This window comes from Pinus tabuliformis, chromosome 4_2 (genome assembly GCF_031772625.1).
Source record: "Pinus tabuliformis cultivar Carrire ecotype Pingquan chromosome 4_2, CPIR1, whole genome shotgun sequence".
NCBI lineage: Eukaryota > Viridiplantae > Streptophyta > Pinopsida > Pinales > Pinaceae > Pinus > Pinus tabuliformis.
In genome coordinates this window covers 1,021,189,842-1,021,208,739 of record NC_142304.1, presented here as the reverse complement: position 1 = coordinate 1,021,208,739, position 18,898 = coordinate 1,021,189,842, and positions in this window count along the sequence as shown.

Genomic DNA, 18,898 nt, shown 5'->3' with positions numbered 1-18,898 from the left:
AGTATCTTGTACCCACAAAACTTCTAACTTCATCGTGATTTCCAATGCTTCTGTTTGTGTCCCAATATTTTGCTACGATAATGGTAATTTGGGATGTGGTAATAACACAACTATATACCATTCTTTGTGATGTTCGTGAGAGATCTGGAAGTTGACTTGTACCAACAAGCATTTTAACCTCTGATCTACATCCCAGGTAGTCTCATTGACTGCTTTCTTAATTTATTTTATTTCTGTAATGCACTCTGACTGCGACTTGGGCTTCTTAAACTTTGTGTTCAGTGCACTCTTTATTGCATTTATTGAAGCAACTAGGTTTTCCGTACAGTACGTGATATACCATGATAGTGGTGTGTCCTACAATGCTATGACAAGTTGCATTTTTTCATATCATCGACATTGAATTTTTGTGCTTTCCACACGTCTTATGAGACAAACAAAAATTGATTAGGATCCTTTGATCTCTGACCCTTAAAAATAGGCATCTTCACTATGTTATCCACGTTAAAGGGTGAAGGTGGAGGTGGAGGTGAAAGTGGAGATGGAGTGGTCAGATGGGGAATCCCACAAGTTCCTTGATTATCTGACTTTGACACACCTCTAGGTCTACTAGGGTTACTTCTTTCATGTTCACTTTTTGATCCACCCAATAATGGACTGTACTCACCCTCAACAAATTTATCAGTCTATTCTAAACCTTTGAATGCTTTGTGTATTTCTAGTATAGCTTCTTTTAACCATCAATTCATAGGAAGTACACCCTTTTCGCATAACAACATCTTAATCTAGAGCTTTAAATAATTCAGATACTTACCTCGTGGTACTTTAAAAAATTGTTTCTCAGCTCCGCTATAGGATACTGATGTGTCAATCATGAATTCAGTTATAAAGCATCCAAGAATACGACTGATCCAATAGTCAACAACTCTTGCAACCTTATTTTCAATCTCCTTAAGTCACTTAATCAACTCTGGGGTCCACACAGTAGGATCGTCGTGTTTCCAACAAGGTTTGTTTGTAGTTATCTTGAAAGCCACTCATGCAACTCATTAGAAAACAATGCAAAAAGGATCTCGTTTTGTTCTATATAGATATACCTATGTAACCACCTCTATGTCGACTGACGCAGATTTCTATTTTCTTGTGCTACAAATTAGTGCAACTTCAAATCTACATAATCTTGGATCTCTTTTTTAGTCGGTTCCCATATCACACATCCCTCAGATAGATTTTGGTCCCAGCAACAGAACCCTTTTTTGGCTTCAGTGGCTTAGACCTAGGTTTAGAGTTAGTGTGCACTAACCAACAAAACAATATACTATCGTCCCTTTAGGCAATGATCCATGTAGCGCAGGCTGCAGTCTCACCCGAGGCATTATTGTAGGGAGTTAGAACCAAGTTTCTACATCTAGAGGAGCTATGCATTGTGGTTGTAAGGTTTCTTTAAGTTTAGGGGTTAATCTGACCTTTGTGAACTGTTAACCTTAGTGCTACAGTCTGTTGTGGTCACCAACAACCCCCCTTTCTTCACTTAACATTAGCAATAACGTCAAGCGAAGAGGGGACCCTGAACGAAAATCCCAAAAAAATATTTTTTCTAAAGTTTTTGTATTTCTCTCTCTAAGGCTCAAAATCACATCGCAAAGAAAGGCCGAAGCATAACTCGAGCGCAAAAAAAAAATACTGCGAAATTGCGATGCGAAGTTCATCGCATCGCATACTTCACACGTGCCCCTTAAAAGAAAAACCTTCGAGCAATGCGATCGCCGATATGCGATATCGCAAATCGCAAGCATTACGCTATACGACGTAACCATTAAACGAGAACTTGCGATATTTGCGATTTGCGATTTGCGATCTGCGATGGTGGCGATCTGCGATCTGCGACCTGCGATCTGAAAAGACTTACCACACGATAGACCCATGCATTAAGCGCGCGCCTTGAAAGAATTTAATGACCGCATGCTTAAGTATCTAGGAATGATTGCGTTACATTTATCGAAGAGTCAAGTGATGATGGATGTCAGAATTATGCGTTCATTAGAGATTAATGCTTTCACGTCAAGTCTTTTCATTTCACTTCTCCTTTGCGTAGACTGCAAGACACGCAACTGATATAAGTTTATATGCAGGAAACATCTGAAGGAAAGAGGAAAGCGCCAATCAGCAAAGAGAGAATGCTTTCGCAAAATGGATGCCGCATGCAGCAGAACCGCGGATTCCAGGCTATCAGCCAACCGGCACTGGTGAAATTAGACTATCCAGGACTCAGAGTCAAAGGCGCACAAAAGCAGCGTATTCAGAAAAGATCCTGAAGCTAAGACTTAGTGAAGCAGAGAAAGAAGCGCATGAGAAGGAGAACGCTTCAGGAAAACCTGGAACAAAGAACGGAAGAAATTCTCGAAACAGGGAGTTGCCCATGCAGCACGACTCTTAACCCACTCAATCATTCGCACGACCGAAAACCGAAAACGGCAACAGCAAAATCAGTTCGAGAAGAAACTGGGACACGCTAAGTATACACGCGGCGAATACACCCAGCTAGAGAAAGGTTTTCGAAAATATCTTCTGGTTTGCCGGAAGGAAGTGCTAGCTCCTGCTATTTCCACTTTTATCTCCCGAGTGAAACAAGAAGGCGGCTAGCCGACTCTTCCCAGGAAAGCATTACACTGTTGACAGCACTAAAGAGAATATACAGAAATGGTCAGAAATTAGATTTTAAGTTTAGAAATAAAGTTGCTTTTAGTAAAAGGGCGGTCATTTGAGGCCGATTCCCTAATTTCATGTAATTAATATTGATTAGTTAGTAGTATTTAACCCTTCTCATGGTTTTTGGAGAAGGGTCCGGAAATCTGTCAAAAAACTTATCCTCAGAACATGCACTTCTGCACCCTCAGAGGAGGTTTTTGATGAATGGATGGATCGAGATTTATTTATGTTTGCATTTTAATATCTGTTACTGATGTTGCACTTCTGTACTCTTAGCAGATGTTAGAACAAGTAGAAATAAATCATTGTTACTTGAAGTTTATTAGTGAACTTAGTCATAAATGGTACTTTTATCTCTTGGCTAGATTCTGCTAGTATTCCTAAAGTGATATGTGGCTGAGTTCTTTGTATGTTATTGCATGAATGTCTGTATTACCATTTGGCACTTCTGTACGGTGGGGTCATTTATTTATGTTTAACATATAGAAAACTGATTATGCGATATGCTGTTCACAACTACTCTGCCTAACTTCTTATGCAGAATGGTTTATCTTTATTGATTTATATTCTGATATTAGTTGAATGATCTTTATTACCGGCTGCTGTTAGAAATCTTTCTAGATCGCATAACAAAAGAAAAAACACCCCGGGTTAGCGTAGATTAGATGTATTTTTCTTCATTAGATTACATTAGCATAGAGTTAATTTAGCAGTTAGAATTAAGACTAGTTTAGAAGAATCCCTCCCCCTTTTTAGACTATTACCATTAGACTCTACGCACACACACACACCCATCACATTGGGAAACTGGTCCCATTATCCCCAGTCGGACCCGCTACTCCAAACGTGCAAGGAGCCGCCAACCAGGTTCCGGACCGGGTGGGTATCCCCCTTGTTGTTGACCCGACCTCGGGGCCCTCAATATTTCTGGCGCTAGAAGGAGGGCCACAACTATGAATGGCACATAATTCAAAACCCAAATACCATTCTAAGAGCAAATCACCCTCACCAACTTCCCCGACTTCCCCAATACGACTAAACTCGGAACTGGAAGTCGCTCGGACATCCACCGCTGCTATACATCCCGATACATCAGAACAACTTATTGTCGATCCCCCTGAAGTTCAAACCTTGATCCGTAAACTCCAGGGATTCTCTATTTTTAACCAGAAATCTGATAAATCTAAAGGCAGCTTGACTTCGCAATACAACCCTGCTCATCCCCTAACCCGATTGAAGAGTGAAAAGTTTGGCATTCAGCCAACTGAAATCCCTCTCCCCACTAGGAAAAGAGCAAGGAAAACATTTCAAGAGTCTGACAGAGAGACTCTTTCATCCACCTCATCCATTTCAACTCCCTCTCCGCGAAGTCGACCACCCACATCTCCACCTCAAATCACTCATCCATCTTCCGCAACCCTTCCTCCACAATCGTCAAAGATCATAACATCTCTATCTTCTCAACCTCAAAGATCATCTTCTACACTTTTACTAACCAATAACTCAGCGATGGCACAATCTCCATGGAACAACCCTGGGGCGGTTTTAATGCCTCCACCCCTGAGTCCAATACCTGCCCATCCTGAGAAGTGGTTACGAAAGTTCAATCTAGAAACTGGAATGCTAGCTGAAGAACATATCAATAATTTCATGCTTTTTGTTAATCTCAACGGAGTTACCAATGAAGACGCCGTGGTCCGACTCTTCCCCTATACGATGCAAGGGACGGCCGGGTCATGGTACTTCTCGCTACCCTCCGGATCTATCACCAGCTGGGATATTTTTCAAAATCAATTTCTCACTAAATTCGGTGATGATAGATCGACAGCGACACTGATCAACGATCTATCCAATCTTAAAGCTGAGGCTCGGGAACCCATTAAAGATTTTAACTTACGGTTCAACAAGATCCTCAATAAAATCCCCGCTGCTTCCCAACCCAGCGAGGAAGTAAGATGCGAATGGTACATCACCGCCTTACCTTCAAACTTGGCCATCTTTGTAGATAGGGCAAGCAAGACAACCTTAGTCGAAAATTTGGCTGAGGCATTAGCAGTCGAAAGACGCGTAGTAGCCCTAGAAAAGAGATCTACAATCGAAGAGCGTAAATCTAAGAAAATCTCTTTCAAAGAAGAAACCAAGAAGAAGCAAACGAAGGATCCTTTCGACATGGAAGGATTACAAAAGGTATTAAAGGCCATGTCAAATGAGATGATTGATATCAGGAAACAAGTAGCAGAATCGTCCCCAAGAAATCCTTTTAGGAGTTTTAAGAGAAATCCTCCTATGGAGACGAAGCCACCTAGCGTGGTCTCTAACGTGGAATCTGAAGAAGAAGAAGAAGAGAACACCGTTGAAACGCATACCGATGATGAGGAAGTGGTGGAACTGCAAGGAATGTGGGATTTCATCCTCCCACAAGAGGAAGATCAAGAAGCACTTCCGGTTAGCACAAGAAGCAGAAATCAACTTGATCCTCCCCAGACTACCCCAAAACAGAAGGGCGCAAGCCCTCCAGCAAAAGAAAAGGCCGCAACAAAGAAGACAACCCCTAAAGCGACCTCATTTAGCCCAGTCCAATCAGAGCAATCGCCTCCATCAAAGACACTAATAGTGTCGGATGAAATGGAATATAACATCATAGACGACATGAAGAAGACTAGGGCTAATATCACCCTGTACGAGCTGAGAAAATTGAAACACCAACAGAAGATCATGATGAAAGAGTTACACGCTGTACCTACTGCGCCTATACCTATAGCCATAGCTTCCCATAATATAGGAAGACCCCCAATCAACGCGATCAATAAAATCGATCCAAATGACATCGCCTTGATTGGAGGGAGGTCTAGATCTCACACTCCCCCTTTCCTCCTCACTTACGAGATCTTTAACAGAAACGTGCATAACTACTTGGTTGATTCTGGTGCTTCAACCAATATTCTACCCAAGTCAATATGTGCCAAACTTAATGTTCAACCGCAAAAATCCGTAGTACGCATAGTTCAACTTGATCGATCACAAGTTGAAGTGATAGGTGAATTTAATCAAGTGAACATAAGACTATCGTCCAACCCCAAGGTGTGCCAGGTCATCGATATTCTAGTTGCTGACATCCCTGAATTTTATGGTCTAATTCTTAGCAGGGATTGGTCCGAAAAGCTACACGGATATTTTTTGACTGACTAGTCGCACATGTGGTTACCCTTCAACGGGAAGCCAAATCAAATAAAGGTTGAACGAGAACTGTACCAAAAGTACATAGTGACGGACCTGGAGGGAGAGAACGAAGCCATAGCATACAACAGCAGCATCATAGGCAACTATTCGGTAGACTCTTTCCTTGGAAATTTCAATGCTCACATATCACCATATTTAGAAAACTCAGTCGTGTCCCAAGTAGAAAACTTTTCCTAGACTGATGATTCAAAATGTGTTAGTTTCTTAGATAACCCTGTAAATACTTCTTTATTTTGGAAATTATATTTTGATGGCTCTAAGTCCAACGAGGGAGCGGGAGCAGGATGCGTCTTGATTAGCCCAGACGGAAATAAGACCATGCTCACATGCAGACTGGAGTTCGATTGCACGAACAACACAGCGGAATACGAAGCCTTGGTGCAAGGCCTATATAAAGCAATCGGCTCCAACGTCAAATATCTTCAAGTCTTTGGAGATTCCGAGATCGTCGTCAAACAGGTACGTAACACCATACATTGCCTGTCTAGTCATTTAAAGCACTACCAATCTTTAGTGCAAGATCTCACTGCGCATTTTACAGCATTTAATATTTCATCAATCCCAAGACTTCACAATGCAAGCGTAGCCCTGCTAGCAAACGTAGCCTCCAGACTCATTCCCTCCAAAGACTTTAGTCCAGATAGGTTTTCGATAGAATTAATTTTTAAACCGTCTATCCCTGATAACATCACCAACTGGAGAGTATTCAACGACGACCCAGACATCGTAAGTTTCCTTACCTCCGAAGGATCCTACTCAAACCAGATAATCGACGAGGACTGTCATGACCACCAAACACAACAAAGTGGCACTGATAACGCTATACCCAAATTAGTGGTCAAATTAGAAGATTTGTATGACTTAAAAAGTCGGTTCAAAAGGTCAGCTAACGCCAAACTTTACAGTTCAACTCTGAACTACGAATCAGTGAACTTAGGAACCGACGAGAAACCCCAAAACGTCAATCTAGGCCAAGGCCTAGCTCCTGAAGAAAAATCAGCATACATCCGTCTTCTACGACAGTACAAAAACGTCTTTGCCTGGAACTACGATGAGCTGAAAACTTATAACACTTCTATCATTCAGCACACTATCCCTATGATCGATAACGAGAAACCCGTCCAACAAAAGCTCAGAAAAATCCACCACAACCTGGAAAATCAGATAAAAACTGAGCTGAATAAGTTGTTGAGAGCCAGAATAATTTTCCCGGTCAGACATTCCAAATGGGTATCCAATATGGTACCTGTTAGGAAGAAAAACAGAGATATTAGAATCTGCATTGACTTCCGGAATCTCAACAAAGCCTGTCAGAAGGACAATTTTCCCCTCCCACCTATGGAGCAAATATTACAGGCTGTAGCAGGCTCAGAATTGATTTCTTTCCTAGATGGATTTTCAGGATATAATCAAGTGCTGGTACACCCAGAAGATCAGCTAAAAACCACCTTCCGAACTAAATGGGGTACCTACGCGTATCGAAAGATGTTGTTCGGTCTGATCAACGCTGGCACTACTTTTCAAAGAGCTATGGATATTGCGTTCAAAGGGTTAATCAATAAATCAGTAGTGATTTACCTGGATGATATAACTGTGTACTCCAAAAAACAAAGCGACCATCTCAAAGATTTGAAGCAAATCTTTCAAAGATGTTTAAGGTATGGAATCTCGCTTAACCCGAAGAAATCTTTTTTCGCGTTGAGTGAAGGAAAATTGCTAGGATTCATAGTGTCCAAATCGGGCATTCACATCGAATCTGCCAGAATAAAAGAAATTTTCGAGATATCCATGCCCCATAACAAAAAGACCATGCAATCTTTCCTAGGACAGATCAATTTTGTGAAACGATTTGTCCCCGATTTTTCACGTATTATTTCTCCTTTACAAAAAATGATAAAAAAGAATTCAAGCTTTAAATGGGGTCTAGACGAGCACGAAGCGTTTAACTTAATCAAACAAGCCATCATCGACGCTCCATCCCTAGCAACCCCAAATTTTTCAGAACCATTTGTCTTATACAGTTTTGCCTCAGAGCATTCTTATGCTGCGATCTTGACCCAGGCAAACAAAGAAAAGGCAGAAGCCCCAATCGCATTCTTTAGCTCAAACTTACAAGGTGCTGAGCTGAAATATTCAGACGTAGAAAAACAGGCATATGCCGTCTTTAAAGCAGTCAAATATTTCAGACCCTTCTTGCTAAAGGCCCATACCAAGGTCATAGTACCATTCCCGGCGGTAAGAAACCTCCTAATTCAGAAAGACGTGGGCGAAAAGAGAGCGAATTGGATCACCGCCTTGCAAGAATACGACCTGGAAATCAAGCCGGCACACATCGTAAGAGGCCAAGGCTTCTGCAAGATGTTAGCTGGAGCATCGCAAATCCCCGAAGAGTCACCTGAAGAGGCACACACGTATGAGGTAAGCCTAAACGACGCAGAATTATTTTATGCCGACATCATTTATTTCCTAAAGAACGGATATGCTCCATTTCACCTGGATCACGTAAAAAAGAGAGCTCTGAGGTTAAAAGCTAAACAATACCAGCTCGTAAATGATGTCTTATTTAAAAGAAACTATGATTCTGTGCTTCTTAGATGTCTTGAGAAAACTGAAGCCGAAAAGGTTTTGCAGGAACTCCACGATGGACCAGCAGGTGGACACTATGCTGGAGAAGCCACTGCACACAAGATCTTACGTACAGGATACTACTGGCCCACGCTGTTCAAAGACTCGTACAATCACGTGAGAAAATGCCAAGTCTGCCAAACTGCTGCAGGAAAACAAAAGAAGTCATCCATGCCACTGCAGTCGGTTAACATCGAACAGCCGTTCAGCCAATGGGGCCTGGACATAATAGGTGAGATCGTTCCTCACTCCTCTAAACAACATAGGTATATCCTCACTGCAACTGACTATTTTACTAAATGGGTAGAGGCGGTTCTGCTCAAGACAGCTAATTCTGAAAACATTGTTGAATTCATAAATCAGTTTATCATTACTAGGTTTGGATTGCCAACGGCCTTAATATTTGATAACGCTTCATATTTTTCTGGAAATACCATGACTGAGTTCGCACTCAAAAGAGGGTTCAAACTGAAGTATTCTGCCAACTACTATCCGCAAGGTAATGGGTTGGCTGAATCAACGAACAAGAACCTAATCAGGATTATCAAAAAGACAGTTGACCAAAACCAAAAGAATTGGCACAAAGTGCTGGTAAACGCCTTATGGGCAGACATAATTACCAAGAAAGCCTCTATCGGGACTTCTCCCTTTAATTTGGTTTACGGGAGAGAAGCATTTCTTCCTACTCACTCACTCATCCCCTCTTTGTCCTTAGTACAATACATTGATGAAGTACCTACTTCTCCCTTACAACTAAGGCAAATGGAGGTAATCAAGTTAGAAGAACGACGAGAACAGGCCAAGAAAACCCATGCTCACCACCAAGCGCTGATAAAATCCTCTTTTGACTCGAACATAAAGACCAGAGAAAACTTCCAGATGGGTGATCTAGTTTTGAAGTGGGATAAGGCTCACGAAGAAAAGGGCAAACACACGAAATTCCAGAAGCTATGGCTTGGTCCTTTTCAAATCGTAGAAGTCATAGGCCCGTCGACTTTTGTGTTGCAGGACTTGACAGGCAGGAGAGATTCTCTGCCTGTAAACGGACAAATCCTCAAAATGTATTTCCCATAGAAGGTCATCCTTCTGTTTTTGTAGGATAGTTTTAAATTTTTATGTTAGTTTTCATTTTTTCATAGATAGGGCTAGTTGTGAATGATCATAAATAGTATTCATGAAGAAACATACCATTTCTGTATCAGATTTTGATTTCACTTGTATAAATAGCAAAACTTTTCGAAAATTCTGACTTTTATTATTGACAAATAGAGTTGACTTTAACCTGAATATGATGTTAGTTTCAAACTTCACAAAGAAACCTGGGATGAGAGTAACTTTTGGCAAAAATTGTTTTATGCCAATACTATGAAAGGTATCATCGATAGCAAAATAGGTATTCTCTGCAAAACTGCTGTTCTTAAAACTCTATTATTGTCGTCCAGAGCTTTCTTAAGGAAAAACAATGACTTCCTCCCTGCTAAGGAAAATCGCAGCATCCAGAGAGACAATCCAAGAAAACACTATATCTCAAAGAATAAGAGGTCTCATCACGAGCCGGCTTATCATGATCACAGATATTATAACTTGCTGACTTTGCCACTACTGTCTACCAAAAAGGGCAACGACTCAAGAGGGATGAGAGTAACTTTTGGCAAAAATTGTTTTATGCCAATACTATGAAAGGTATCATCGATAGCAAAATAGGTATTCTCTGCAAAACTGCTGTTCTTAAAACTCTATTATTGTCGTCCAGAGCTTTCTTAAGGAAAAACAATGACTTCCTCCCTGCTAAGGAAAATCGCAACATCCAGAGAGACAATCCAAGAAAACACTATATCTCAAAGAATAAGAGGTCTCATCACGAGCCGGCTTATCATGATCACAGATATTATAACTTGCTGACTTTGCCACTACTGTCTACCAAAATAGGGCAACGACTCAAGATTGTGCAATCGAAAGACATGGGGTCTCATCACGAGCCAGCTTGTTCAGCAAAAAGTATAAATCAAGTGATTGACTGTGTCATAACTTGGCCACCAAACCAAGACATTGTTCTTTAGAGAATAAAAAATCAAAAAAGAAAGAAAAAGTGTCAAAAGGATTTTTCTCTGGAATGTTGTAAATAACCTCAAGCAGGAAAAAGGATCATTGCTGGATAACATGGTAACCCTGTCGAGGCTATGGACGCTTGCGGGCAGCAGAGGCTCTACCTGCGACAAATGAGCATACTTTACAAAGCCAGTACGCAGAGAAGACCTTATTTTGTCTTTGAGGAGACTGAGTAATGACTAGGCATGAATACAAAAAAAAAATAACCCAGGGGAAACAAACAATCAGAATCAAATAAGAAGTTGTGACGAAGCATCATTGACAGGATAAACGGTAATACTCTATCTGTCCATAACAAAATTTAGGCATAAGAAAACTTTTTCTGTTTTGGAAGTGAAAATGCAATAGAACAAGCAGAGATAACTGGTTCTTCACAGTGAATTGCCATTGTTGTGGTCACCAACAACCCCCCTTTCTTCACTTAACATTAGCAATAACGCCAAGCGAAGAGGGGACCCTGAACGAAAATCCCAAAAAAATATTTTTTCTAAAGTTTTTGCATTTCTCTCTCTAAGGCTCAAAATCGCATCGCAAAGAAAGGCCGAAGCATAACTCGAGCGCAAAAAACAAATACTGCGAAATTGCGATGCGAAGTTCATCGCATCGCATACTTCACACGCGCCCCTTAAAAGAAAAACCTTCGAGCAATGCGATCGCCGATATGCGATATCGCAAATCGCAAGCATTACGCTATACGACGTAACCATTAAACGAGAACTTGCGATATTTGCGACTTGCGATTTGTGATCTGCGATGGCGGTGATCTGCGATCTGCGACCTGCGATCCGAAAAGACTTACCACATGATAGACCCATGCATTAAGCGCGCGCCTTGAAAGAATTTAATGACCGCATGCTTAAGTATCTAGGAATGATTGCGTTACATTTATCGAAGAGTCAAGTGATGATGGATGTCAGAATTATGCGTTCATTAGAGATTAATGCTTTCACGTCAAGTCTTTTCATTTCACTTCTCCTTTGTGTAGACTGCAAGACACGCAACTGATATAAGTTTATATGCAGGAAACATCTGAAGGAAAGAGGAAAGCGCCAATCAGCAAAGAGAGAATGCTTTCGCAAAATGGATGTCGCATGCAGCAGAACTGCGGATTCCAGGCTATCAGCCAATTGGCACTGGTGAAATTAGACTATCCAGGACTCAGAGTCAAAGGCACACAAAAGCAGCGTATTCAGAAAAGATCCTGAAGCTAAGACTTAGTGAAGCAGAGAAAGAAGCGCATGAGAAGGAGAACGCTTCAGGAAAACCTGGAACAAAGAACGGAAGAAATTCTCGAAACAGGGAGTTGCCCATGTAGCACGACTCTTAACCCACTCAGTCATTCACACGACCGGAAACCAAAAACGGCAACAGCAAAATCAGTTCGAGAAGAAACTGGGACACGCTAAGTATACACACGGCGAATACACCCAGCTAGAGAAAGGTTTTCGAAAATATCTTCTGGTCCGCCGGAAGGAAGTGCCAACTCCTGCTATTTCCACTTTTATCTCCCGAGCGAAACAAGAAGGCGGCTAGCCGACTCTTCCCAGGAAAGCATTACACTGTTGACATCACTAAAGAGAATATACAGAAACGGTCAGAAATTAGATTTTAAGTTTAGAAATAAAGTTGCTTTTAGTAAAAGGGCGGTCATTTGAGGCCGATTCCCTAATTTCATGTAATTAATATTGATTAGTTAGTAGTATTTAACCCTTCTCATGGTTTTTGGAGAAGGGTCTGGAAATCTGTCAAAAAAATTATCCTCAGAACATGCACTTCTGCACCCTCAGAGGAGGTTTTTGATGAATGGATGGATCGAGATTTATTTATGTTTGCATTTTAATATCTGTTACTGATGTTGCACTTCTGTACTCTTAGCAGATGTTAGAACAAGTAGAAATAAATCATTGTTACTTGAAGTTTATTAGTGAACTTAGTCATAAATGGTACTTTTATCTCTTGGCTAGATTCTGCTAGTATTCCTAAAGTGATATGTGGCTGAGTTCTTTGTATGTTATTGCATGAATGTCTGTATTACCATTTGGCACTTCTGTACGGTGGGGTCATTTATTTATGTTTAACATATATAAAACTGATTATGCGATATGTTGTTCACAACTACTCTGCCTAACTTCTTATGCAGCATGGTTTATCTTTATTGATTTATATTCTGATATCAGTTGAATGATCTTTATTACCGGCTGTTGTTAGAAATCTTTCTAGATCGCATAACAAAAGAAAAAACACCCCGGGTTAGCGTAGATTAGATGTATTTTTCTTCATTAGATTACATTAGCATAGAGTTAATTTAGCAGTTAGAATTAAGACTAGTTTAGAAGAATCCCTCCCCCTTTTTAGACTATTACCATCAGACTCTACGCACACACACACACCCATCACATTGGGAAACTGGTCCCATTATCCCCAGTCGGACCCGCTACTCCAAACGGGCAAGGAGCCGCCAACCAGGTTCCGGACCGGGTGGGTATCCCCCTTGTTGTTGACCCGACCTCGGGGCCCTCAACACAGTCATAGAGATTTTTCCTACTTAATAGTCTTACGAGCTATGTGTAACTAGTCCAAAATGCATTATTCATCATATAAAATAATATTTGAACCTTTTTGATGTAATTATAGAAGAAATATACAAAATAAAACCATAATCTAGAAAAAACAAAGAAACTACGCGAACATATAAAAATACCTAGATATGTTCCAAACTTTTCTTTATTTTTCAATTCTTAACTGATAAAATACTTTTGACCCTGCGCATGTAGCTGGAGGAGCCTACGCACACAGCTGCAGACATATCAAGGTAACCACACACATAACTGCAGGAGCCTTTCCCTTCACCTGAATACAAAAATATTTTGCAATTACAGACTCAGATCATATCATAACACAAAAATTGTTGCCTTTGACTCACCAAGATAACCCTTTATATATCCTTTTCCCTTACAATAGCATGGTATGCAACCCATGGGCGGAGCTCAATATAACTGAATTTATCCCATCCATTTACAAAATAAGGGGCTTTGACCCACCCTAAAGCCCCTTTGACTCATATAACTCTCCGTGAATCACATTATGCTCCTCAAAATGTGGAGACTTTACATGACTTAGACAAAACTTGGACCTAGGGGACCCCTACCCAACACCTCTGTGACCTACATGTAGGTTGTGATCCACTGATAACATGGTTTTGAGAAGTGGAAGGGATGCTCGAGGAAGCATTTGACTAGATGAGTTAGTTATAACACCCATTTGTATATTATAATGGTTAGTGCTCCAAGGGGGGATTCCCATGCAAGAAAAATGATTCCTAAAAGGTTGTTAACTTCCAAGACCAAAGAGTTCCAATAAGAGATCCTCCTAGATTATAAGGTCGACCAAAAAGGTCAGTACCCCAAGGATTGAATGTAGTACTAGGGAGGGATGCTTGAAAAAATGGTTTGACTAGAGGTGTTAGCTCTAGCACCGAATTGTATATTGTAAGGTTAGCAGTCCATGGGAGAATTCCCATGCAAGAAAAGTGATTCCTAAAAGGTTATTAAATTCCAATACCAAAGAGTTTGCTAAGAGGAGATCGTCTTGGACTAAAAGGTTGGTACCTAAAGGATTAAATGCACTACTAGGGATAATTCCCCTCGCCTCTTAGACATTATAAAGAAATGGAAAGTTTCCTCAAAAATTGGATCACCCTAATGACTGATTACCCCAAGGAAATGTGAACCCACTAGAAACATAAGTTCCCCCATTTTTGTTAGGGAATGACATGGACTTAGTATAATTATTCCAACCAAATGGAAATCCACCATTAAGTATAAAAAAACTACTTAATCATATGTCAAAACTGATAGTAGGCCTTGTAGGTGTAGATGTGAATGTGGAGTTCAAACCTATAACATGAAACTTAGGTATGGTACTCATACTAGAGTTAAAGCCTTTTCAAAAAATGAAAAGAGGGGGCATGGTTGATGATGTGGACGTGATAAATTGAGGGAGATGGGATATTGGAATGTTCTTCTAGAAAAATAAGATATTCTCAATAGAGGTGGTGTGGATAGGATTTTTGGTATTAGAAAAGGGTATAGAAGTTGTCATAGGTAGACTATTAATGAAAATAGGAGTGGACACAATAGGTTCTACCATTGAAGTGACATTTGTTGCAATGAACTCTTGGAAAAGACCAAGTGACTCGGAAAATCTAGTCAAGTAAACATCTCCACCTAAGAACATGGGTGATAAGATATGTCATTGGGGGGGAAATAATGAGGTGGAGCAGATTCATCCCCCAAAATTGTTATGTCTAAAGTAGTGAAAGGGTCAAGCTTACATCTATCGGAAAGTTGACCCTCTTCATTGGAAGAAATACCCTCAAGAAAATGAGGATGATTCGAACTAGACTCATCCATTATGGAAGCAAAGGATGTGTATAAAAGTTTAAAGCAAATAAAAGCTAAGGTTAGTAGACATAACCAAACTTTATAAAACTATCAAATCTGAGGAGAATGTATGAAAACCAATAGATCAAAGTTATCTTGTTGCTATTGGAGCTTGGTTGAATATGGTCCAAGTCAATTATGTTGATATGGTTAGGAAATTTACATTAGCTTCCTTCATAACATCTCAACGCTTGGAAAAATTACCCTTAATTATGTGCAAGCACCCTCTGGGGGATATGAGTGAGTAATCACTAACATTTTCCATAGGTACAACAAGGACACCCCCTCCCCGGTCATAACCTTTGTAAGGTCTCTAATACTATGGCCACTATGGTTACCACAGACAACCACCCTACATGGTGGTATAGTCATTAGCCACATACACATGCAAACACATGGTATCTAGCCCACAACCTCCCTAAAGAGACCCCCTAATTATGTTTATACCTTGTCACCAAGAACAAGTGAACTGTGGAAAACCACTCTCATGGCCCCAATGTTACCTCGTTTTTGAGCCATTTATTAGAAGGGCTTCCTAGGAAATGTGTTAACTTTAGTGGTTGTTCTTTAATGTCAAGGGTAAATGGCCTAAAAAATAGATGGTGTTATGTATTTTTTCAAATAAACATGTGTAAAATATGAGCATGCAACTTTTGCTTTAATGAAAATTGAATGATTTCTAGCATCATGAGGGAGAGATGGTGATTGTTTTGCATTTTAGGGTTTTGAATGCAAGAGTCCACTAGATCTTTCCAAGCATGGATATGGGCTATGCTCTTGTAATAGGCAATAGACCCTTTCTATAGAATAGAGATGACAAACACAAAACCTTATAAGGAAAAGATCAATGATAGAGTGTGTTGGGGATATTTTTGGCTTGCAATCTCCCCAATTTTCTACAATCCTTTTGCATCCTTACTTAGCAAGGCAACGAGGTTGGAGAAGAAGGTCAAAGTTGGATCACTTGATCCTTTTCTCTTTTCTTAGAGCTGGTAACATGAAGGGTATTGTTTTGTCTGGCAAGGGACAACCTTATGATGATTTAGGATGGATAGGTTCTGCCTACGATCTGGTAATAATTAATTGTGAGCCCATATGCACTATGAACACAGAGCATGCCAAGACAATCATATTTCTCCATCCCTTGCAAGCCTAGATCTATGCACATTCATTCTAGGAAGCTTTCCATATGGTATATATTTACAAAAATTCCCCGTAGTGCTAACTATTTTACGTGAGATGGAGGAAAAGAAAAGTTGAGTCAGGAAGATTTGCAGATTTTTATAAAGACCTTAAATGGGATTTATTCCATTTTTGTGTTAAGGGTTTCGATTTAGTGGAAATATGAAGTAGAGAATAGAGAACCAACTAGGTTATCTTGTAAATATACAACACATTCTTTACAAAGGTAAGTTGATCCAAGATCTATCTTATTTGCAAAACAATTTATTTCGAGGAGCTTCATGATAATTTTGAATGCATGACTGTAAGGGGTTTCCTTAGGATCCAGGAACCCTAGAGGTTTTGTATCCTATAAGGATGTGCTATAAGGGAAGAACTCAAGGCTATCAGATCCACCATAGTACAACCATGGACCTTACATTATGGAACAATTGCAACAATAACTTGCCATGGAGTTAAATATAAAAGAGGTAAACCACCTTCTTTCTATTCTCCAATCAAGGGTAGTGATTTGTAGATTCAATGGGTTTTGACCCATGTTTTATGCTTCACACCATGTTTTCACAACATGGGCCAATAATAATTATATATACCTATGCTCCAAAGGTTTGTTTATTTTTTAGTTCGATACTTAGAAAGATTTGGCAAGAGTATTGAAAGATGGGGTCTATTTTTGGGCAAGATATGGGCTCTTCATTACCCCTTCGTTCTGAGAGTTTGAATCCACAACAATGGAGGTAACAAAAATGGCAGTATGGGTGAGGATTCTTCATCTCCCCTTTTGTTTTTGGCATCATAAGGTTCTTGATGACATTGGAAACACTTCAGGGTCATTTAAAACGTTGGTCTCCCAAAAAATGGAGAAACAATTATTTACCTTTGATAGGATCTGTATTGAAATAAACTTAAGAAAAGGTCTTTCTAATTGCATTCAGTTTAAGCATAAATCGTTGAAGTGGAACTAAATGTTGGATTATGAAAATACAACATTTAGATGTTGCTCACGTTACCAAGTAGGACACCTACACAAAACATGCCCCTAGGAAAAAAACACCCAAAAGTAAAAATGGGGCATACTCATAAAACAAAAGGATGACATCCTTTTGATCCCCTCATCATAAAGGATGAAGAAGGGGAATCAACAAAGAACCTAACTAAGCAAGAAGAATGGATAATTCAGGTATAAGTTGGGAGTTAAACCCATCCACAGTTTAATACAAAATCAGAAGTGACTCATGAACAAGAACAACAAAAAAGTATGGCACACAAAGAGGACAGGAAAGTGGGCTCAAGAGATTTTATGTGCCAAAAAGTTTTGATTAAGATCAATATCCCTCACCAAAGACAACAGTGACCACTATGGAAATGGTACAAGTTGACCCTCAACTAGATGGATGGCAAGAGGTACAAAGAAATAAAGGGAAGAATGAGAAGTTAACTGATTACTATAATACTTAACATCTCTTGGTATTTTTGTATTATTTTATTTTTCAACTTTTCATATGCACAAAATATGAAGGGCTACCTCAAATCAATGTGAATAACATCTAAAAATGTAATTTGTTTCTTTTTCAAAAGTTGAATAAAATTATGGATTTTCTACCTTTGGGAAAAGGAATTTTACCTACAATGGAATCTATCAACAAGAGACTTAGATATTTCAAAATGAAACATCAAAACAATTCTTACATCCCTCTCTTTTGACAATCTTATATGCACTAAAGATCATAATAAAAAATGTAAGAAAATAGTGAAATAAGGAAAATCAACACATTGAAACCCAAAATCCTAATTGTAAGTAAGCATGCATTCAAATATTAAACCACACTTACAGGTACACAAAAATGTGAAGGGTTACAAGAAAATGGTTGTAGAGAGATATATAGTCCCCAATGCTCTACAAGGTATCAAATCCATGATGACGCAAAACCATAAAAAGGGATTAAAAACGTACCTATTTGAAGTGGAATTGAAAGAAGGCAAAGGAAACTAGATATAAAGATGACCCAACCATAGGCTTCGATCCATGTAAGAAAATTGTAAATTTTTTAGAGAAAACTTAGTAAAAAATCCTTTATTAGCAATTCAATGTTATTCCTATGAGAAAACAAATAATTGAAATTGAAAATAACGATGATAGAAAGAAAAACAAAGTGGTAATATAGGCAATGACACTTTTCTAAGCCCACAAAGGAGAGATCAAGTGGTTTCCTTATCCATATCTGAAGTTTTCAAACATAGGGCTTTAGAAAAAATATTGTAGGACTCCTAATGAACATTCAAAATAGAGAAAAGAAAAAAAAATTACATTGGATTAACAAAACCAATACGAGAAAATATCCAGTGGGACTTCATGGAAATTTAAACCCACATATTTCCCCAAGGCCTATCATAGAAATCAAGTTCCCAACTCACTTAACTCCATGACCCACATGCACTGTGAGAAACAAACAAGAGGAGTAGATTAAATTATGAACCTTTTTCTGCAAGGTTGTATTTGGTGAAGTTGGCTAGGGTTTCTAGAGATATTTTCTTCTGATCTCCCTATGCCTCTTCCTTGAACACAAACAATATAACACACAAAATATATC